The sequence below is a fragment of the Chamaea fasciata genome, unplaced genomic scaffold (assembly GCF_029207755.1).
Source record: "Chamaea fasciata isolate MVZ Bird 193981 ecotype frontalis unplaced genomic scaffold, bChaFas1.0.hap1 SCAF_6, whole genome shotgun sequence".
Lineage (NCBI taxonomy): Eukaryota > Metazoa > Chordata > Aves > Passeriformes > Sylviidae > Chamaea > Chamaea fasciata.
The window spans coordinates 56124600-56147665 of record NW_027094091.1 but is presented as its reverse complement, the minus strand read 5'-3'; the positions used below and the strand labels follow the sequence as shown (position 1 = coordinate 56147665).

Sequence of the window (23066 nt, the reverse complement as noted above, 5' to 3'; positions counted from 1 at the left end):
ACCTGCTTGGGGCTCGTGTTACACCGCTCTGCTCCGCATGGAATTAATTTCTGGTCAAAATATGGAAAGGAAGCCGTGCTGCTCTCTGCTCTGTTGCTTTGAGGGTTTGGGTAGTTTTTTCCAGAAGGAATAAGGCGAGTTGTACTCGCTCCTCTGATTCAAAGAGGTGACACTCAGACGCATCACACTCAATGGAGAGCATGTGAGAAATTTCAAAGGGAGTTTATCCAGGTTTGCACTGTGCAGCAGTACGTACAATGCAGGGTCCTGGGATATCCAAACCGTGCTAAGAAAGAAAATGCACTTTTAGGGTGCCCAAAAGGGAGATGTCTTCACCTGTGCTGGATCTCAGGAAGCCACTCTGGAAAAAAAACACTGAAAAGGTTTTTTTCTTCCTGTGTTCTCCAATGCAGGGAGATCAGGTTTGAGGGCATCCCTGAGGGAATGGGACTTCATGGCCCAGAAGAAATCTAATAAACAGGTGTATTTATCAGAATTCAGCTGTAGGAAATCAGTGCTTAATAGGTGAGGCTATAATTTGGCAAAACTCTCATTCCTCAGCTTTGATTTCTGTGCAAACAAGTTGCTGGCAAGTCCTGGCAGCAGTGGAAGTGGGCAAAGTGTCGCCACCCTGATGTGCCTGGGCCACTCCCTGCTGCAGGCTGCCGCATGGCTCCTCTGGACATCCTCCTGGACATCTGCAGCTTGGGTTTACAGTCCATCCTCTCACCTGAGAGCACAGGCAAGCTTGCTCAGGGAGGCCAGCAGCAACTCGTGGTGACTGAAGCCCAGGCAGATGTCCCTCCTGGCAGAGGGACAGAGCAGCCATCTGGGAGTGCTGACACCTTGGATGTGTTGGCAGAGCCCCAGCGTTCATCTGTTGAAGCCCAGAGCTCAGATAAAGTTCTTCCTCTGTCCCTGCTTGGGGCAGCTGTGCTGGCTCCAACCAGCAGCCTGCTTAGTCTGACTCAACCAGGGCTGGGAGAAGACACCTACAGAGGAGTAACGCGAGGCCAAGTCACCTCCCTTCACTCCTCACCTGGTTTTAAAAAGGTCTACTAAATTATGGAATCCTAGAATTCTTGAAGTTCAAAACCACCTCTAAGATCAACAAGTCCACCTGCTAAAGCAGGTGCAAGTGCTGCCTGGCTGCAGGGGCTGAGCTCAGTCTTACTTTGTGGGACGCTGTTCCATGCCTTAGCATGCATTCAGTTTTGGGCTCCTCACTACAGGAAAGACACTGAGGTGCTGGAGCGTGGCCAGAGAATGGTAACAAAGCTGGGGAAGGGTCTGGAACACAAATCCTATGAGGAGCAGCTGAGGGAGCTGAGGGGGTTTTATCCTGGCTAAAAGGAGGCCCAGGGAGGACCTTATCACACACTGCAACTCCCTGAAAGGAGAGTGCAGCCTCGGGCAGGATTTGATTTTTTCTCCCAGGCAACAAGTGACAGGACAGAGGAAATTGCCTCGAGCTGCAGCAGGGATTTAGATTGGATGTTAGGAGGAATTTCTTTGCTGAAGGGGTGGTCAGGCATTGGAATAGGCTGCCCAGGGATGTGGTGGAATTATCATCCCTGGAAGAGTTCAAAAAGACATAGATGTGGCACTCAGGAACACGGTTTAGCAGTGGGCTTGGCAGCACTGCTTAATGGTCAGACGTGATGACCTTAGAGACCTTTTCCAGCCTTAACAATTCCATAGCCCTGTGATTCTATGTCCTTTGCTGCCTTTCTCCAGGCCTCACTGCCCTTTCCTTAACTGCATGGCATGGAGTCCCAGGCAGTGCATAATGTGAGAAAAGGAGGATGGAGACAAGCCCCGTGGCTGTAACACAGCCAAGGTACTGCCCAGCATCACGCCAGAAAACATTCCCCACTCCCATGGGTTTTGGGCGTTTCTTGCATGCCCCAGCCCCGAGCACGAGCAGTGCCCCCCGCCTGGACGGCCCGGGGCTCCTCCAGAGGTGCCCGGGGGTGCCAAGCCTCAGCTCCTGGAGGCAAAGGGATAACTGCTGGAGCAGATGGAAGGCAGGCAGGGGCGCAGCCTCCAGGACTGAAGAGAGCGGTTCCAAAAACCAGCGGTAAAGGGTGTTTGTCGCTCCGTGGGGACAGAGGCAGCTGCCCGCAGCCCGCGCCGTGTCTCTCCAGCAGGAGGCTCTCCCGCCTCGCGAATCCGTGGCGCAGCCTCGGGCGGCCTGCCCGCGCCTGGCTTTACTTACTGAGCCAAATCAGTGACTATTTACCGTGTTAAACAAGTGAAAGGTCCCACTGGGGGGGGTTTCTCTGCTCTTCCTGGAACGTTCCCCCTTGCCCGCAGCCCGGGGAGCTCCCTCCGTGTCCACCGTGTCGGTGGGGAAGCAGAGGAAGCCACCAAACCATCCCCTCCAGGTCTGGGGCTTGAAGAGCTACGCGCTCTGGAGCAGCACGGCCCCTACGGCATGGGCTGCAGGTCGCTTAATTAAAAGGATTCAATTAGCCCTTGTCAGGCACTCAGTGAGATTCCCTGGGTCACCAAGGGTGTATTTGAAGGGAAGCCCAGGGAAGCTGGGTCCTGCCCAGTAGCCAGCAGATTGGAGGGCAGCAGAACTGCTACCCTGGGTCATAGCCAGGGAAAATGTAGCAAAACCCAGCCAGGATACCTGGTCACAGTGGCTTCAGCAGGAGGTGAGCAGCAGAAAAGGGACAAAAGTGGGACTGGAGACCAGCACCGCGGCCCCTACCACAGCCTGATCCCACGGGGGGAGGAAATGGCACATTTCATCTACACTTTGACTAAAATATGTCGTTAAAGTAAATTGGTCAAACTTCTGTTTGTGTATGCACTTAAACCATTTAAAAGCAGGTTATTTTTGCATCGCCTGGGGGCTTGGACTATGGATCAGACTGTGCAGGAACAGGTCCAGACATGAATTGCCGGAGTCACCCTGCATTGGGAATTGCTCTCAAATGGGAGTGGAATTTTGAGGCAGGTAAAGTCCCAATTTAGAGCATGATGCCCATTGTAGCATCCTGGATCCCACATCCTATTTCAGCCCAACCATGAGAGGCCTCTGTCTGTACACAAGCACCTTTACTGGACACAATTCCACCAGATCTAATTCAGTGCCATTCATCAGCTCAGCCAACACCCACTCCTCTCCAGGCTTTTCACGTCCCCGAGGTACAACACAGGCTGGTACAGCTTCAGGGTGTGAATTACTTCATCCCCGCATCCCTGGGGAGCATTCATTCATTCATTGATTCATTCACCAGCAGAAAGGTGCTTGGCACCAGCTCCCTTCTGCCAGCAACGCTGCCTGGAGCAGGGGAGGTTGTTCACACCCAAGGCAGGCAGGAGACGAGTTTTGGTTTCAGCCTGGCTTGAGTGTGAGAGTCAGAAAATACCAAAGAGGAGGTGAGGAGAATTGCACAAAGGTGTGTTGGCTAGAGTGCTGCTTTGATGAGGGTGGTGGCTTAAAATTAATTGTCCTAAAGGACAACAGAGCAGGGGATTTTCCTACGGAAAATTGAGCCTGACTGACTTTCAGCTGCGAAACTGCTTTAAAAAGGATCATTAGTGTCAAGGAAAAACAAACAAAAAAGCAACCACTTCTCTCTTTGCTTATGCTTAGCAAAGTCTTAAATACAATCAGCTGCCCAAATTCCCCAGATGGATGTTGGCAGTGACCAGCTGGGGCTGTTCCTGCTGATCCAGGTGTGTGGGAGGGAGACGCTGTGCAGGCTGGAAAAGGGGAATACTGCTTGCTTGTTTACCTTTTGCTTGCTGTGCTTCGGCTTTGTTCACCTTCTTTTTGGCAGAAGAAAAAGACTCAGAGCAATGCTAGCACCCTGTTCTTCAAGGTGTTAAGGACTTGCCTGTGCTTTGACAGGTAGGGAAAAATGCTTTTTTTTTTTCCCCCTGAAGCTGATTGTCCATTACTGGGGTAGTCTTCCCAGTTGTCCTTGTTTCAGCTGGGACAGAGTCAATTTTCTTCTGAGTACCTGGTCAATGCTGTGTTCTGGGTTTAGTATGAGGATAAAATTGGTAACACACTGATGTGTTGGCTGTTGCTCAGTAGTGCTTACCCTAAATAAAGGACTTTGCAGTATCCCATGCTCTGCCACTGAGGAGGTGCACAGAAAGTTTGAAGGGAATATGGCCAGGACAGTAGAGCCAAACAGGTCAAAAGGATGTTCCTTACAGTAGAGAATCATCCCAGGATATAAACTGTGAGGAGCTACCCAGGAATGGGCCAGTCACTCTTTGGGGATCAGATAAGTGTTGGTCAGTGGGGTCGTGAGCAATTGTATCATGCATCAACTGTTTTTCTTAATTTTTTAATGTATTTTCACTGTTAATTTAATTTGTTCCAGTTATTAAACTGTTCTTATCTCAACCCACAAAAGTTTAGGGGAAGGGGGTGTTACTTATATTTTACTTTTTTTTTTCCCCCTGATTCTTTTTCCCCACTCACTGGGAATGAGGGGGAGTGAGCAAGCAGATGTGTGATACTTAATTGACAGCTGTGGCCAAACCATGCCACCAGCTCAGGGCCTTAAATGCTCCCTGAGTGTGCCTGTGCATTGCTACACAGGACCCTTCACTTTCCTGGGGTTTGGGTTGCATTCCTTATTATTTAATAAAAGGCCATATTTCTTTTACCCAAAATAACTTGGGGTGGGGGATTTTCTTGAGGTTGGCTCCCTATCAAGGTGAGGGGAAGTGTTACTCTGAGCTGGGGTCCTGCTTAGTTTGAGCAAATTGCTGACAGTGTCCGATGTACCAGCCAAGGGCATGGAAACAGGAATGGCTGGGGGGTGATGGTTATTTTCTGAGTGCCGTACGTGTGTTCTGTTGGCCACCAAGCTCCAACAGTGGCAAAGCAGCTTCATTTTGACCATGAAAATTTCTCTCTCTCATCTGTTAAAGATGATGATTGTGTGCAGCAGTGAAATCAGGTCCCTTGAGATGAAACCTCACCAGCAAAGGAGCAAGGCAAATCAATGGTAACAATTCTCACTCCTCAGGCATTGGAGATATTCATCAGAGCAATTCAGAAATGCATTTTGACCCTCTCAGGGATGTGAAGTCTGACTCCATACAAGTGACACATTAAATACAAACTGCCTGCAAGGGATAAATATGACTCTGACTTTCTAGCAGAAGAATTGTCAGCTCATTTTGGTTTGCCCTCGGTTGTAATGCCAGAAACATTCCGAAATAGGGCTATTCTTGCTGGTGTTAGGAAACATCTGTCTTGTTTATCCTCGAACTTGGGTGGAAGCAGGGATTGCTTCTGCCTTTTCATTTGCAGTGCTTGCTGATAGCCAGAGAGTCAAAAGCTAGCCCTTCCTCTCCTTCCTCTCCTTCCTCTCCTTCCTCTCCTTCCTCTCCTTCCTCTCCTTCCTCTCCTTCCTCTCCTTCCTCTCCTTCCTCTCCTTCCTCTCCTTCCTCTCCTTCCTCTCCTTCCTCTCCTTCCTCTCCTTCCTCTCCTTCCTCTCCTTCCTCTCCTTCCTCTCCTTCCTCTCCTTCCTCTCCTTCCTCTCCTTCCTCTCCTTCCTCTCCTTCCTCTCCTTCCTCTCCTTCCTCTCCTTCCTCTCCTTCCTCTCCTTCCTCTCCTTCCTCTCCTTCCTCTCCTTCCTCTCCTTCCTCTCCTTCCTCTCCTTCCTCTCCTTCCTCTCCTTCCTCTCCTTCCTCTCCTTCCTCTCCTTCCTCTCCTTCCTCTCCTTCCTCTCCTTCCTCTCCTTCCTCTCCTTCCTCTCCTTCCTCTCCTTCCTCTCCTTCCTCTCCTTCCTCTCCTTCCTCTCCTTCCTCTCCTTCCTCTCCTTCCTCTCCTTCCTCTCCTTCCTCTCCTTCCTCTCCTTCCTCTCCTTCCTCTCCTTCCTCTCCTTCCTCTCCTTCCTCTCCTTCCTCTCCTTCCTCTCCTTCCTCTCCTTCCTCTCCTTCCTCTCCTTCCTCTCCTTCCTCTCCTTCCTCTCCTTCCTCTCCTTCCTCTCCTTCCTCTCCTTCCTCTCCTTCCTCTCCTTCCTCTCCTTCCTCTCCTTCCTCTCCTTCCTCTCCTCTTTACTTTAAATACCGTACTGTAAATGTTGTCTCCCCTGTTGCTCCTTTCTCACTCCATTTGTTGCCCCCTTTTAAAGGACTGGGACCCTGAACAGGGGATACAGAAGCTGCAGGACCTGATGGAGAGCTTCTGTCAGTGTTTAAAGCTCAAACAGAATCCATCCTTCCATTCTTACTGTTCAGAATGAGGTGACACTGGTGACCTCTTTAGGAAAAAAGAAGAAAGGAAAACCTTTTGAAAGCAACATGTTAAAATACTTTTTTTTTTTTTTCTTTGACGATTTCAGAGGGTAAGCTGGCTGAAGGGAGGATTCAGTTTTGAGCATGGTGGGTGGATGTGTTAAGGAAGAAGTGTTTGTGGGGGGGTTTAATGAAAACCATTGGAACTGGGAATTGTTTGTCCTGGACCGCAGCTATGAGCTGATGAGAGCACAAGCTGAGCAGGGCTGTGTGTGGGTGGTGCTGTTTGGGATTTGGTTGCTGGAGGGATGCTGGTGGCCAAAGGAGATGACCAGCAGCACCTCAGCAGGAGAGACCCCCCCGCCCCAGGACAGGTTATTTCAGGATTAGTGAAGGATGAGGAGCAGCAGCCAGATCTGTGAGCTGCCTGCCGAGCCGCTGGGTACCTTTGTTTCCCACATATGTAGGGCATGGTAATAGATTGTGTCCTCTAAATTTCTAATCCTTTCTATGAATTTTCAGCCTCCAGCCTCTTGGTCAGTCCCAGTTTGCTGTTCCAACCCCACAGGAATTATTCCTGACTCCCACTCAGAGAGGTTGCAATCAGGTCGTCTGTTCCTTGGCTAATGCTCATCCTTCCTTTACTGCTCACTTCTGTAGAAGCCTTGATGCTCAGGAGTATTTCCCCTCCTTCCCTGCCTTTTCTCCATTACTGCTGTTTCCTTGTGTTTACCTGACTTTGGCTGTCATGTAGCAAATCATCACGTGAAAACAACTGCAAACAAGATGTGCTTTAAAGAATTTCCCCTTAAAGATAGCTACAGTGGAGCAGGATATTTGGAGAAACCCGATATATGTATGATATACGCTGACATGATGTAGTTCAGCTTGCAAAGCAGAAGCAAGGGGGAGGAAAGAAGGGGCAGGATGTGCGTGTGGCAGTGAGATGAGGTGGTTGCAGAACTGACTGGGGAGGGAGAAGAGGCTGCTGAGATAGGAGCAGTGGCCTGGATAGGGGAAAGTGCAGGAAGGCCAGGCAGTGATGGCTCAGCCTGCAGTAGCACATTGCTGGTCAAAGGCAGCCGGGCTGCTTTGCTGTATTTTGCAGAGCATTTTTTCTTCTCTCCTGTTAGTGCAAGTTCTCAGCTGTTCACATTCTGATCACACAGCAGGAGCTATTTTCTGCAGCAACAACTTTCTGTGCTGGCTGTGCTCAGGCAACCCTGGCCTGGTATTTGATTATCACAAAAAAAGGTGGTGAGAAGGATGGTTCTCTAGGATGTATATGAATGAATCTGAAGTATGGTAGGGTTTTTTGATTGGGAATTTTTTTGCAACTCATCTTGAGGAGCTGCCTTGGGCAGAGGAGCTGGCTCCCAGGATGGAGCTGGAAATCACACTGGGGTTCATGTTAGCTGGTGTTCTGTGCCTGCTTTGAGCACTTCTAGTCAGTCCTCAGAAAACCAATATCTCCTAGAATCACCTAGAGAGTCATAAATACTGTAGGATACTAAGCACTTTCTACCCCCCATTAAAGATGGATATGAAAATGGGTGTTTGTTTGGTAGAGAAAGCTTAAGGGATGTGTAAAATGCCATTGCAGTAAACAGTCATGTAATTATTTACTTCTGCCTGAGACTAAGGCATGGAAGATGTGAGACCTAAAAGCAATGAAAGGAAATAACATAATGCAACATCCTATTGATCTGTGGGATTTTCTACTGCTTAAAATGATGGCGCCACAAGTAATGCTTGTAGTTGTACTAACTAGAATTAAAATTATTATAGGATGGAAACAAAGCATGACAAAAACTCCTTAGGGCTTCAAGCTTTCTGCTTCTGACTAGTTGGCTGATGGGGTCCAGGAGTTTCTGCCATTCCTGTATATTACTGCAATGCCCAGTTATATGTGCCGGGAGTCTTTTGTGTCTCACTCTGGAGCCACTGGTAACATTTCCCTGAGCAGGCTGAATGCCAGGTCCATGGCTGAGTGAAATCGATGTAGTGCTGCTGACTGAGAACTGCTCACCCCTGCCAGGGGCTCAGCCAGCTCCCTCCCACCCCAGTGCCAGAAGGGAGCTCACACACGAAATAAAATCAGAATATGTCCAGCTAAGAGGGAAAGAAATGAAAGAAAACCCTGCTTCTGCTAGGGGGATAAACAGCCTGGCATCCCAAAGCAAGCCAGGGAACTGGTGCTGAGACTTGAATAGCAGAAGATAGCCGGGGAGGTGTGGTGTGGTCAGTAGCACCATGACAAAAAGTAAATGATTCATTTTAATTACGATGTATTGCAGAGCTGTAGTGGGAAGCATTTTCCTTAATTCCAAACCCTAGTTCATATATGGCTGTAATCACTAGCCCAGCAAACCCAGGTGACAGAATCTGTGTGAGAGCTGGGGGACAGGTGATAGTAAGGACACAGCTCGACCTCTCCCTAAGCACCATTGCTGTGTGCACTAGGACGTCGAGGATTCTGCTTTTATTTCTTCCCTTTTCAGGGTAAAGAGAGGGTCAGGTTCTTCAGAAGTTGGGGGGCATGGGCTCATGGCCTCACCACCCTCACAGAGCTTCTAGGGTACCCAAGTCCAGGCTGAGTACTGAGATGCCCTGCTGCTTGTTTGAAGTAATAGGTAGCAATTTAGGTGATTTCTTTTCAGGATGCAGCAAAGTGTCTATTACACTTCAGGCCAAATATATTTTCTGCTATTAGAAAGAAAAAAAAAAAAAAAAAAAGAAATAAAATCCAGTGACTGGAGGAACCCAGGAATTTTTTCATGGGAAGGTTTGACTACTTTAACTTGCATTAAAGCTGGTTGATGAGGACTCAGGTTGCATCATCCTTCATAAAAGAAACCTGGCTCACAGGAATAGCTTCTTCTCCAGTGACATGCTGCTTCGACAGGCTGGTCTTGGAGACCACACAGGGATTTAAAAACAAGCCCCCAAAGTTACTCCATCAGCCCTCTGTGAAGTGATGCGTAACAATTATTAATGAGAACAAAGCAGTCCACAAAAGACTGATGCCTTCTTGGATCCCAGTTTTCTTCCCCCAACCCAATATCCGTCTGTACTCTTGGATCTTACCAAACAGTCATTAATCAGATCTTTGGGTCTTCTCTTCACAGTAACAAATGGTCAGGAGGCCAGGTGGGAGCTGAGACTTGTGCTATGGACAAGCAGGGAAACGGGCTTCAGTTAAATACTCGTAGGACTGGCTGTGGAAAAAAGCCTCAAAATTTGTCTTCTCGGTTTTCAGCTGCACATCTAGGAGCAGGCACTCATAAGGCTCTGTGGTTTTATCCAGCAGCCTAAAAACGTGTAAAGGTAATATTCCTGTCAGAGCCAGGTAAGGCAATTTTCCTTTCAGTTCCTACTATCCCCTTATGATGCCATAATATCTTGTTTTCCATGTTTACTTGCTTTTCTAAAGACAGCCCCAAAGGCTCTCCCAAGGAACAAAATCCTTTGCCCATTTTGACTCCCTTTCCCTCTCATCTGGTGCTTCGGCACAGCTTTGAATGAGGCTCTGCTATCAGCCCACAGGGATTTCTGCCGGCTCCATAGCGCAGTGTCTGAGTCATGCTCTAAAAATAGCCCGGAAAATGTCAGCCCAGCCAAAGTCATTGGCTGATGAACGAGGAGCTTTCCTGATTCTACCTACCTCCAGATATGCTCCTGATCTTAACTATGGAGCTGGGCTTTTTAAAAATAAATATATATATAATAAATTATGGGTAGGGAGTTTAAAAAAAAATAAACACCACCCCAAACTGTTAGAGGCAATGCAGAAACAGATTTTTTTATCCTCCCCAGGAGTGTATGTAATTAGCAAAGGGCTAGAGGGACTGTCTGGCTGGAAATGCAGTGTGTCCTTTCTAGCAAGAGGAATAGGAAATTAAAAACTGGACAGGGCTAAAGATGAAGCAAATCTTTTGTCCTTGAAGGCAATACGGTACTGTGACTCTGGTCTGGGGACCACCAAAAGCCAGGGACATGGTGGAGGAAAAGCCATGATGCCTGGTGCCCAGCTGTGGGAGCTTGTCAGGCAGGGGAGTGTGGAACTCCCCTTGCCAGGAGGAGTTTCACTTGCCCAAAGGGACAGATCTGCTTTACCAGGAGTGATGCAGTTAAAATCTTCCTCCAGCACCAGTTGTGCAGTGTCACCCAATGCAGTGGATGAGCAGTTGATCTCGGAGCAGGGGAGCTGGGACAGCTCCCTGATGAAGGCAGGGGAGAACACCCCAGTGCCAGAAATATGTTTGCTGCACATGCTGAGGGTGTACCTGAAAGAGCATCTGGCAACAGCTCCATCAAGAGCCTTGGAAAATAAGTAAAATGAATCTTATTTCTCTAAAAGTCAGTGTGGTGCCAGAGCAGGTGTTGAACCACTGCAGCAGCAGCCTGTGGTGGCCACACGTTCCTTGGGCCAGGCACACCAAATGGTTTGTGGCCCAAGGGTGGTGGAGGCAGACCTGAAATACCTCATCTGGAGAAACAAGGGAATGAATTGACAGTGAGGAGATTGGGCACTGGTGCCTGACAGCTACTTCTGGATAATGCTTTGCTGGCAGAGTTACCTGTTCCCATTAATTAATTCTGGAAAAGTCTTTGCTCCTTGTTTCTGGTTTCTTACGTGGGACTCAGCCCAAGGCTGCTACCCATATGGGCAAGGGGAGAAGAAAAGGCATGCTCAGATGCGGCCAAGCTGCTGGAAAACAGCGAGGACAAGAGTGGGCATGCCAACACCCTGTCCAGTAAATTGGTCGGCTTTGTGTGCCAGGCAGGGAGCATTGCTTTGGTGCCGCTTTGGCAGTCCCTTCACATCCCCCTGTGAGCTCCTCACCAGTGCCCAGAATACTGGGAGTCAGGACCAAAACAACAGAAGTATGGACGAGCACACTGCCCCTGCACACAGTCCTTAAGTCATCCATTCAAGTAAATAAGCTTTTCTATACATGCTCTCAGGCAGTGTGTACGTTAAGTTACATAAAAAGATCTCTTGCTAGGGCTAGTAGCTGAACACAGTTGCCATTAATGATAAGGAAGAGAGACGGAAAGCTTTTAGCCTGATATTTCCGAGGTGCTTTCCTTTAGGAGAGGAAGGAAATGTGACAGACCTCATCATGCTTGATGCAGCACAGCAGGATGCTCTCTGCAGGTACATCCTCCAAATAGCTTTTCCTGCTCAAAAGTAATCACCTTCTCCCTGCACATCCACAGCTCTGGTGGGCACATGAAGGTGAAATCACATAAAAGAAACAGTGCTGGAGTGGGGTTCCCCTCGTCCTGATGCCTCCATGGCATGGATATGCCTCTGCATCCAGCTGAGTAGATACTCATGGGGATACACTGACGTCCCTGGCATCATTCCCTGTGCTCATCCTTTAAAGACTGACCCGTGGTATTGCCTGAGTCAGCAGGTGGGAGGGCTGGGGGGCACCCATCAGGAAAGGAGTCACACAGTGGTGCTGCAGGGCTGTCCTGACTGATTGCTGCCTTTGTAGGAACAGGTTCTCTGCCCCCACCCAGGTTCTTGCCCCTCCTGAGCTCACTGCCTCACTCCTTTGAAATTTCAGGTCACTGACCCATGGAGGAGCTACCTTCTTGTCAGCTTGCTGAGCCTCACGGATGAGCGAGCGCTGCCTCCAAGGCTGGTACTCAGCTGCTGGGCATGCAGAACAGCCAGGATGTGCAACGTGCTCTCCTGAATCCCTCCTTTGCCAGGCAAAGGTTTCCATTTCCTGCAGAGGAAGGAAAACTCCTTTCCAAATGCACCTCCCTCTCTGTGCAGTGAAAAAAGCTTTACGTGCCTCAGTGAGGGAAGGGGGCACAGCTTGGTTGACCCTGTGCCTGGGTGTCCCAGGTTCCCAGTGCCATAGAAAGGTGTATTTTCATGCTAAGTGGAGTGGCCCCCCTATTCCAGCTCCTACCCCGGCCTAGGTGCTACTGGAGAGTGAAGAGAGGTGAGAGAACAGCGATGTGCTTCACAAAGAGGGTGCACAGGTAGGGCTGGGTAGATTGCTTAACTCACTCTGAAAACCAGATCCAAAGGAGCAAGGGCAAGACTGTAGATCAAGAAGCACAGCAAAGTCCATGGAAGTGACCTGGCTGTTGTTTGAACTAATGTAATTGTTAAAAAGAGCTTTAAACACTCAAAGGGATGAAGTGTTTCAATCTTTCTCTGATGCTGCTTACCACTGAAATGCATGCCATGAGAAAGAAAATATTTCTGCCAAGTGACTTGTAAGTAAGTATTCTTTCATGACCTCTGAGCTTTTTAGTACATGTATTTTAATAAGCTGGTTCAATGCAAATTAGCAATAATGTTTCCCTGATTTGTCAGTCCTTCCTCTTGCACTGAGGACAATGGAGGTGCAGCAGTTTATCTGTGCTAGGAGAGACCTCTTCCTTCTCAATAATCAAAGAATAATTTTTCATGCCACGTTGGTGTTGTAATATGCTCCCACCATCCATCAGTGTTCCCTTGCACAGTAGCCCCATCTGTCATCCCTCATAAATAAGTTTGAAAGATGTAATTTGTTAAGCAGGCAGTGCAGCTTTATTGAATAAATATTTCAGGGCCACAGACAATAAAGCAGAGTGAGGCATGAATGAAAATCTCCCCCATGAAAATATCCTACAGGTATTTTATACTATTCTGGCAATTACCAGACCACCTTCTATATGAACAGGTGGGTAAACATCTGGAAACAAACATGTGGGCACCGTGGTTACAAAGACCATTAGCAGAAAAGGGAGACTGTCCATGTTGGCACATGTGGACACAAAATACCGCGTTTCAAATATAGATCATGGTAGTCCAGAGACACATCTGAAATACCCCAGCATAAATCCATTGATGTGCTGATTTGCACCAGGTGGAAGCCACTGTCTTCTTCCCTGTGGTGTCACTGTTTGAACCCAGGTCCGGGGTCTACTGATTGGTAATCAAAGGTAACCCCAAATCTTGAAACTGGTTGACCTTGAAATCCCCAAACCTTGAAATTATTCCTGCTCCCATTTTTTTCAACTAAGATGCAGCTGCTAAAGTTTCATTTGAAAACAGTTTTAATAGCAGTAATTTTTTAATTTTGTCCTTCTTCAAAACATAAGTCTACACATTAAAATCAACATAAGTCATGGGAAGTGTGGGTTTCTGCTGCAGTGTTTCTATCTGAAGGATTCCTTGGACCATAATCTTATTCTGAGAGGAAAAAATAGTCACTTAATCCAAATCAATATAATTCACTTTCAGACTTGAGCCTGAAGAAGTTGAATTTGTTCTTAAACGAGTCTGAGGAGTTATTTCAGAATTATTACATAGTTATCCATTACGCTGGAGCTTCCTTCTTTGAACAGGTTACCAGATTCCACTGATTTCTTTTCCCCCCTTACCTTTTTTCTCCTTCTCCAATTAACATGATACTCAGCTACTAAAAAGCAGGCAGGAAATGCTGAGAGGTTGACCTAGACCTGGCAGCCAGCCTATGAAAACCTCACCAGCTCAGAACAATGTTTCCTTAGCACCGCTTTTGCCTGCTTTCTGGAACTAGTACTGGCACTTCATTATCAAGATGATCAGAAGGTAAATGCCTCTGTACAAATTGTCTAGGTTGGGATTTTATTTGGTTTATAGCAGGGAATGTGGTGGAAACAGGCGTGTAACTCTTTTGCACATTATCCACCTGTGACTGGGCCACCAGAAATCATTTAGAATGAGAAGAAAACTATAAAAATGTAGATAGGCACAAACTGTAACTGCTTTGCTGAAACATGCAAGCAGCAGCTGGGCCTTCTCTTACCCAAAATAATACAATTGTGGAATGGTTTGTGTTGAAACAGACCTTAAGGATCACCTAGTTCTAATATCTGGGTTTGTGCTTCTGTGAGATTGTCTTCATCTCTATAGCAATATCTTTCCGTATCAAGAGCTTGTTTCCTTCCCCCTCCTTGCTTTTTTTAGGAAAGAAAAAAAAAAATCAGTCTGATCCAGACACACATGACTTTCCAATCTCTGAAAAGCTCTGTGTCTCTTCTTGCCTTGAGAGCAATTACATTTCATCTTTTCAGAGCAAGCCACAAATGAAATAAGTCAGGAAGCTGTGCAGAGAATGAAAAGTATTTCTGGCTGTTTCCTCTCAGATGTCAACAAATTGATTTCTGAGGTTTTTCCATTTTATATATATATATATATATATATATATATATATATATATATATGCATTTTGAAATATGTTAGGGCTAGTGATTATTTTATGTAAAATTGAACCAATCTTTTCTGAAGTTGTTGTACCAGATTGCCTTCAAAACTTTTCAACCTAAACTTTCCTGATTAACTGCCTTGAACTTCCACAACTCGTTTTCGTGGCTACAGAAATATCATTTCCATCCAAATACAGGCTGCCAGAAAAGCTGAATTCTAAGATACGAAATAGCTATTTCTCCTAAATTATTTGTAGAGTTTTAGAGATTGAATGCTTAAGCCTCCATCCCACACCACAAAATATGCGATGACATGGACTTTGATCTTTACGTGAATGCCATCTCTGCTTCTATAGGGAAAAAAAGCCCCAAAGTGCAATGTTTTATGGCCATTATTTTCAATCTTCATTTTTTCTTGACTGCAGTTGCTAATTTGTAGAGAGCTATGAGTTGTGGACTTTTGAGATATTGCTGCCCATGAATGCTTCTGAATGGGGAAGTGAAAACCCACAGGTCATCAGGTTTTTCTTTGGCATTTGTCAGCTTCTGGAAGGGGACAAACCAAAGTCATTATTATGGGTTTACAAAGCTGTTGATAATGCACGTGCATACAATTTAACAATATATCATAAATTAATTCTACAGAGAAACTAATGAAGTTTATCCATGGGGAACTTTTAAAACAGTACTGAGAATCATTTCAGAGCTTCCAACTGGTAAAAAAAAGTTCACTTGTTTAAAGACTGGCTGTTGTAAATAGAAAATCTCAGTGTTTTGTACCAAAACTTGTTTCAACTCTGGAATCAGTTTAAGATACCCTACAAGTTACTTAGAAAGGAGTTTGGGGGTTTGGGGTTGTGGTGTTTTTTTTTTTTTTTTTTGTATGTTGCTGTGTTTATTGACTGCTCTGCATAATTCGTAGCTGATATTTTATTGGATAATGTTGTATTTTCAAGACTATGCTTAACTAACCAGCATAGCTAAAGATTAAGTGATGTCTCTGGTGCCCTACCTGTTGTGAAACAATTTCATAGTTAGTCATACCTAGAAAAACTAATGAAAGTGCTGAAAGTGGTTTCCTGTTGTGGTTGTGTGCTGCTGGATGCGGCACAGAAAAAAAAACAAACCACAAAGCAGCTTTTTTGTATTTTAGTGGAGCATATGATACTACTTGAAATGTGTATTTCTTGACAAATTCTTTTGAAAGATTCACTCAATACATCCTACTTTTTTCTTTTTAGGACAAAATAGAGATTTCAAGAATAATTAATTTCAGTAAGACGGTCATGGTGTACTTACTAGCTGTGAGATAATGACTTTTCTCCATAAATCTATTAAGTCAATTCTTCCACTTTCAATCACAGGTACAGGCATATTTTATTCCCGGTCTGATTTATCATTGCTGTCATCTTTCATTTATTCTGTCATCTTTGGTTTGTAAACTGTTTTTTCTTTCCAGAGGCATTTTTGACCCTTCTGATATAAAATCTTCTCTGGAATGGTTCCTTTAATTCTTTGTTCTAGTGTCTCATCACCATGTTCAGTGATACATAAATTCTCACCTAAACGATTTTCCTTTCTGTCTTTGGGTGATTTTATGATGATTAGTTTATCCCTTGATCATCTGCCTTGTGCCCAAAATGATCGTTGTAGCTTTTAGGTGGGTCTGAGGGGAGAGGGAAGCCTTGGGGCTCTGCAGTGGGCTTTTCCAAAGCCTCTCTTCCCCGGGTGTCCAGCGTGCTGTGGGGAGAAGGCTTTCTGTGTGAAGTGATCTCTCTTCTGAAACTATTCATGGTTTTTTAGGTGGTTTGTATTTTGGAGGTTTTTTCTTTCCTTGAAATTGTGCAGTGGAAGTAGACAACTTCATTCTGCAGTGGTGGAGCAAGCCTGACCCTAACAAAACACAGTTGCCCAGAGGAGCTAAGAAAGGAGACAGATGTGTCCTTGTGCTAGTGCCTTGCTATCTGCTCATCACCTGCACTTGCCAGGATCTGGCAGAGTTGATTGCCTACACCTTGGTATGAATTGCCAGCATGTTTTTGTTGACTGAATTCTCCTGTGATGGGGAAAAAACAAACAAACAAACAAAAAAACCCAACAAACCACCCTGATAGCAGGGCACTGAAAGAATCTGCCAACATTAAAACACTGATAACTTGATGTGCTGCCTCATTCCTTTAATTTCTTCCCTCTTGTTCTTCTCCGTCCCTTCTTCCATACATTTCTATTAGTTGTCTCTTTTTCTGCCTCTATTTCTATATTTACATATACTTTTCTTTTCCCTTCGACCTTAAGCCATTTCTTTCTGTGTTCTTTCATTTCTCTCATCCCTTTCTTTCACTTTCATTTCACAGCAGCCAAGAATGGGTTGAAGAAATGATTCATCTTCCCCCCTTAGTCCTGGCACAGGTTACGGAAGGGCTCCAAGGCATGGGTTTTTCCCCGACTTCTGATGCTAACAAGTGATGACTTACCACCAGTAATACCAAATACTTTGCATATTTGTATCTAGACAGGATATGAGCCTCCATCAGGAACATTTCTTTTGTGTTCTTTTGCTATTTCTGCATATGTGCATGAGTAGGTACTCTGGAGCTTTATACCGATATGTTTTGGCCCAGTGCCATAAATAAGGGACAGCCTGGTTTTGCCTCAGAGTGGAGCTGTGGGAAGACATTAGGACCTTTTTGGATGTCTGGAAAGCAGGCAAGTACTGAACTGCACTAAGCTGGAGCTGTGCAGCTTACAGCCACTTCGGCTATGCTAGGTCTAGCTGCAGCTCCAAACAGCCCTTCTATCAGAGGCTGGCTGGGTGATGGTGAGCAGACAGGTGGAGAAGCAGTCTGAGCATCCAGACTCCCACCGTTGCCAGTAAAAGTAGGCATTTTGTGTGGAGACAGAAACGCTGGTCCCAGACTCTCAGCAGCTGCTTGGTGGGCAGCCAAGAAGAGTGGGATGGAGAGAGAGCAGCAGTTCATAGCCTGCCAAAGAGATAGTTTTGTTTGTTGTTAAAACTGTGTGATTTACTGTGGTTTAAGTAACCAAGAAACCCAAATGAAGACAAGCCCCCTGTAGGGATGGCTGTGTAACCACTGGGTTGCATCAGCAGGACTTCTCCATCATCAGAAACAGTAGTGGGATCTGGTTTTTCCTGGGCAGGCAGAACAAGGTTAGCAAAGACTAAAAATGTGTTGATTATAAGCAGAACAAAACGACAGATAATTCTTGGGGATGGGTTATTATCGCGTATCATTTTGGGGGGATTTGTTTTGTTTCGTTTGTGCCTGGTGTGGCCGCTTCAGCACTGGGAAGAGAGCTTGGCAACTTGTTTCTCTAGTGCTCTGCTGTTGGGAAGCCCAGAGCCAGCGCAGCTGTGCCAGCCCCTGGGAACACCCTCATGTCCTGCCAGAGGCCACCCCCTCCGCACAGCCTGGACCCAGGGACAGCCAGAGACTGCGATAAACACTGGGGAGCCTCTCCAGGTGATGCTCAGGAGCGGGGCTGCCGCAGATGCCTTAAGTTTTAACTTTCACGTTTTTCAGATTTTGTGCTACCTGGGGGTGTAGTTCTGAGCTTCATATTAAGTGCCAGTAAGCTCTCTTCACAGAGTAGGTAGACAAAACAAATCCTTTCCCTGCTGAAGACCAAGGACAACTTTCAGGCCCAAAAGCATAAAGAGTGGTGGACTGGAGGGAGGAACAAGAAGGATGGGACCTCACAACCTGAAGCTGTAATTGTGCAATTAAACCCCAATATGGAAATGGACGAAAATTTTAGAAAGTGTAAGACCTCGTGTCTGGTCAGCCATTTTTGTGGCCAGTCTTAGTCCACCTTCGGTGTAGCCCTGGTCGAGCTCCTGTCCTGCCCAAGGTGTATCCTAGAGACCTTTCAATAAATACCCACTTTATTCATTAGCTCCGTCCCGTCTCTGTTCTGGGTCGGCCTTCCCAAGGCATCAGCACTGCCCAGCTCTCAGGGTTTCTTTGCCCTGCTCCAGGTTTTTGCTACACTGTAACTCACACCCCCTGCCCTGCCAGGACGCTTGGAGGTTCCGGCTACACCTGCGGAGTTACCGATACATCTCATCCACCGCTACGGGTTTTTGGACTTCACCTTAAAATTAGAGTTTTAATTTACTTTAGATGTACCTCACCTACTACAGCAGTGTACATGGCTCAGAAATCTCTCAACTCTTTCTTTTTTTCTTGCATCTGAACCTTGACTTTCCTGTTTCTCTCAGTTTTCAGAAACCTCTAAAGCTACATGTTTCTCCCAAGCGTGGCAATTCAGGACCGTTGGAAGTTCTGCCATGGCAATGTGGCCACAGTATGTATACTGATACTTTTGTTTGAAAATGAAATTGGCAAATGATTCACCGCATACTGACTGTCACACTTTAGTATTGGCAAATGCTTCTTATACATTGTCTATAAATAAATGCATATGGATAAATAAAATTTATATCTGAAATTTACAAAAGTTCACGTTATGCAAATTAAAAAGCAACACTGAAGTAATTTATTAAAATTTTCATAAGCTCAAAATCCTTACCACAAAGGTTGTTTGTGGGTGTCTACACCCCCTCAAGTGTAATGTGTAAAATCATAGTTTAAATCAAATACATAAGGTTCTACAGATAGTTTCATGTGCAGTGGCAAACAGGATGGGAGTTCAGCTGGGAGTATATCTATCAAGTATACTAGATTTCTGGAAGGTTTAGGAAGAGATTTGAGCACGTGCAGTATAAAGCACAGGTATGATCCTCTCTGATACAGCAGATTTCATTTGTATAGTGTTCTAAAGGCCGTCTCTGACACAGGTTTCCACCACTAAAATTAGAAATAAAGCTCTTCATGCAGATACACTTCTTCCTGAATATTGATTTCTGGCATAACTCTGATATGCTGATCTCTGAACTAAGAGAAAACATAGCAGGTTTTTAGAACAAAAACTATTTTAAAATGTCTGGCATGCTGTCTAAAACATAGCCCCATACTATCTGATATGAAGAAAATTAACTTCACTCCAGCTGAAAACAGCACACATTTAACAGAAGTTTCTGTTCTGGAACAGATCAACTTTTACATATCTTTTCTGCCAAGTCAAGGTAAGTGAGCAGAGAAGAGTAAAATGATGTCAGAATTCCTATAAGACATTTAACAAAATGACACAAATCGCTAGAAATGCTCTTATCAAGACCATCTTGGATGTAACAGTCCATGTGGATTGCCAATCAAATGAAGAGCAAACTAAAATATTTGTTGTGTTGGGAACTCTTGGGGTAGCCCATGCTGTAGTTCAATTGCCACTGAAGTTGTAATCCCATTGCTGTAGCTCTGCAGGTGCATGACTTGTTGGCTGTGTGATTTTCTCAACAGGTGTCTGATATTTTCTGTGGCCGGTCTCAGTGGCTGTTTTTAAGCAAAGAGGAAAATTTCACAAGATTTTACTTGGAATATCCACCTGAAAAGATCCAAAATACAGTTTTCTGTAGAAAACTACTGCCTATGCATGTAGTCAGCCGTCAAATCTGTTTTACTGTAGATAGATTTTCCTAGTGGAATGGAAGGGAAATGGCTACAAATGACTGATAAATCACTTGTAAATATTCCTGAGGGGAATAATCCTCATTCTTATCAGTAGCTACTGGTCCCTTATTCCCTCTCCAATTTCTTGCCATACCTTTCCCTTGGGACAGGTAGAACAGAGCAACTCCTTCCACAGGAGCCACAACACAATCACGGGCAAATATCAAGTAATTGCCCAGAGCCCACAGCAGAAATTTCCTCCAAAGGGAGAGGAAGCTGTGAGTTGTACTCTGAAGTTTACCACTAATTTTGCATTTTTATGTTCAAACAGCCAACTTCTGTATTTTTCTGAAACTTGCTCAATGATATGTGCTGGTACTCAGCCAGGAGCTATGCAGAAATTGCATTCACGATGTTGGCTTCTACATTCTTTTGGGTAGACACACTACTGTAATACCAAAATAAACTACCACTCTCTTCTGCTTCCAGGGAGAAGAGGGGGTTGGAAGAAAGAAAAGAGAATTCTAATGAAGGAATACAAAATTTTTGCAGCTTGGACTCAAGAGGTGAGAATGATCAGATTTAATGAAAAGGCTGAGGGGTGAGTTGTGACTAAATCTCCTCCTTAGTATCCAGGTCATGGCAATGTCCCCCTGTAGTGACCTCAGCAACTCTAGGTAGCTCAGGAGCCAGGCAGCACTCACTTGAAGCAATAAACCTGTGACCAGGCATTTTCTGACTCATTTTCCCTCAGCTATCTCGTTGGAAGGAGGAAAGTTAATCCCAGACATTGAATGGAGATGGGAAAGGCCTGAACTTCAAGCCACTGAAGGGGGGGCAGTTGAGGTTTTTGTTTGTTTTGAATGTAAGCAGAGTAGGCCTTCCATGGTGCTTCACAAGATTGATTTGTGTCTTTTCCTCTGATAATCAAAGACTTTTTTATCTCACTCCACCTATATATTCTCTTTCAAACTTCCTAGAGAAACTGCAGATTTACTAAGGGTCTGGTAGACATCACGCTGGGTACCGCCTCATCCCAAAGTTACAGATGTGCATTTCAAAGCCTCCTTTGTCCACACCTCTGTTGTGAATGCTGAAATAGATCAGGATTTTTTGGTCTACAAAGCCGATAATAACAACAACAACAAAAACTTGCAGTCTTTCTTCTTTCGGGTTTCAGAGAGCTCATGTATTAGGTTTGTATGGCAGGGTGGCTTCAGTGAGAAGCTGCCAGAAGCTTCCCCTGTGTCTGATGGAGGCAATGCCAGCCAGCTCTAACATGCATCTGCTGCTGGCCAAAGTAAAGCCCATCAGCAACGGTGGCAGCACCTCTGGGACAAGAGGTTTAAAACAGGGGGAAAAAGCCTCAACTGTACAACTGCAGTTAGAGAGAAGGCTGGGTGACACAATACTTGTGGGTGTGGAGGTCAGTGAAGAAGGAGGTGGAGGAACCAGGTCAGTGTTGTTTTACGTGGCTGGTTCAGAAAATTAGCAGAAACCAGTTCATCTGCTTGGGTTTTTGCAAGGCTGTGTGGAACTACTGCAGTGGCAATCCTCTCCTAAATTAGACCAAGTACAGTGACATCATTTATCGGGGATTTTAATGTATTCCTCTGCAAATGATGCAATACTTTCAAAAGAATTCAGCTCTTCATATTTCAGTATCTTAACTAATCTTGGTGCTGTCATATTATTTTCAATAAGCAGGCAAGTAAGTGGTAAACAGTTTATTACCCATCATTTAGATGCCAAATCAAGCATATTTATCAACATTTCAGCAACCATCCAGTTCCTTCATGAACATGTAACAGAAGTTTTTAAGTGTCAATTCAGATACCAGCTGTCACATAATAATTTTTAAAGTATTTAGTCACAGAAAGAAACATCGAGGAGGAATCTAGCTTCACTGATTGCACTGAAGTTGCATTATGAGTTTCTTTGGTGTATGGAACATACTCATCTGTTTTGGAAGCAAGTAGAGAACATCTCAGACACTTAAAAAGAAAGATAAAATAAACTGGGTGAAATGAAAGAAAAACAAACAGTACAATAACTTGTGAAATAATTCAGGTAATGATTATTCAACTATACCCCATCTGTCTCAACAAATAACTGCAAATTGACTTAACTCTGTAAATCCTTCAATGCACAAATGTTTAAATGGACAGACCAGTGTCTTGGCTTTTACTTGTTTTAGCAGGTAGGTTTATTCTTCGTTTTCCATGGAGTGTTGCTTCTCTGAATTATTTCACTTCAGATGTGCATTCTACTTGGGCATAACACAGACAACAGAACCAGTGTACAGAAAAGCAAGGAACATAATCAGAAGGGAAACAAAATTTATTCTGAATTTAAGGATAAAAGAACCTAACCACTTTATGAATGGGCAATGTTAATTAAGTCTTATGACACATATCAAAGTATTTAAAGTCAGGTACTTAGCATAAGTAATTAACAAAGGGATCCTCGGGTAAGTAACTATTGAGTGTTAACACTCTTAAAACTAAATTAAGTCCAGCATTTCTCTGTTGTCCAACATGACTTATGTTCTTCTTTAAGAAATCTTTCATCTCCGACTGGTTAAAACTGTTGATTACATGAGCATGTAATGAAACCATCGAAATCTTTGAAAGAAACTTCATTTCTTGCCAGTGTTTACCTTTAAACATTCTCACTCATGTCATGCTAAAGAAACAGTGCCAAGGAAGCTGTTGGCTGAACTGGTTTGGTGACTTCTCATCTGCCTGGTTGCTGGTGGCTCCAGAAGGTGCCAAAAGGAAGGTGCAAGATGGATTTGGATCACTGAATTTAGAAAAAGGGCCAATTCTGCTGTTACCAAGATGTATACCTCTTTTTTTTTTCTCTAACATTGCACTGAAACATGGTAACTGTGCACTGTTACATTAAAATATCAGCTGCCATCAAACGTTTGTTGCCTTTCCATTTATGTTAGTAACATTGGCTCAGCTGTGTGTAGTCTCTCAAGGCATATTCAAAGAGCTGTTTTTCTTGTCAGCTTTATCATTGTCAGCTTTGTTATCATAGGAAATTTAATAATTTCTTTGGAGTTTTCATTCTTAAACCTTTTCTATTTTCATTCCCCTGGAATAT

General features: G+C 44.9%; 1 long non-coding RNA gene across 2 annotated transcripts; it reads left to right on the top strand.

Moving 5' to 3' along the window:
* The first annotated feature begins 3660 nt into the window (after positions 1-3660).
* Positions 3661-22868, top strand: LOC136290682 (uncharacterized). Of its 2 annotated transcripts, XR_010721308.1 has the most exons (5): positions 3661-3693; positions 3798-3868; positions 18668-18753; positions 20445-20521; positions 22647-22868. It is a non-coding gene; the product is annotated as an uncharacterized lncRNA (long non-coding RNA). The 2 variants fall into 2 exon arrangements; XR_010721307.1 differs by lacking the exon at positions 3661-3693 and having other exon boundaries at positions 3771-3868.
* The last annotated feature ends 198 nt before the right edge of the window (positions 22869-23066 follow it).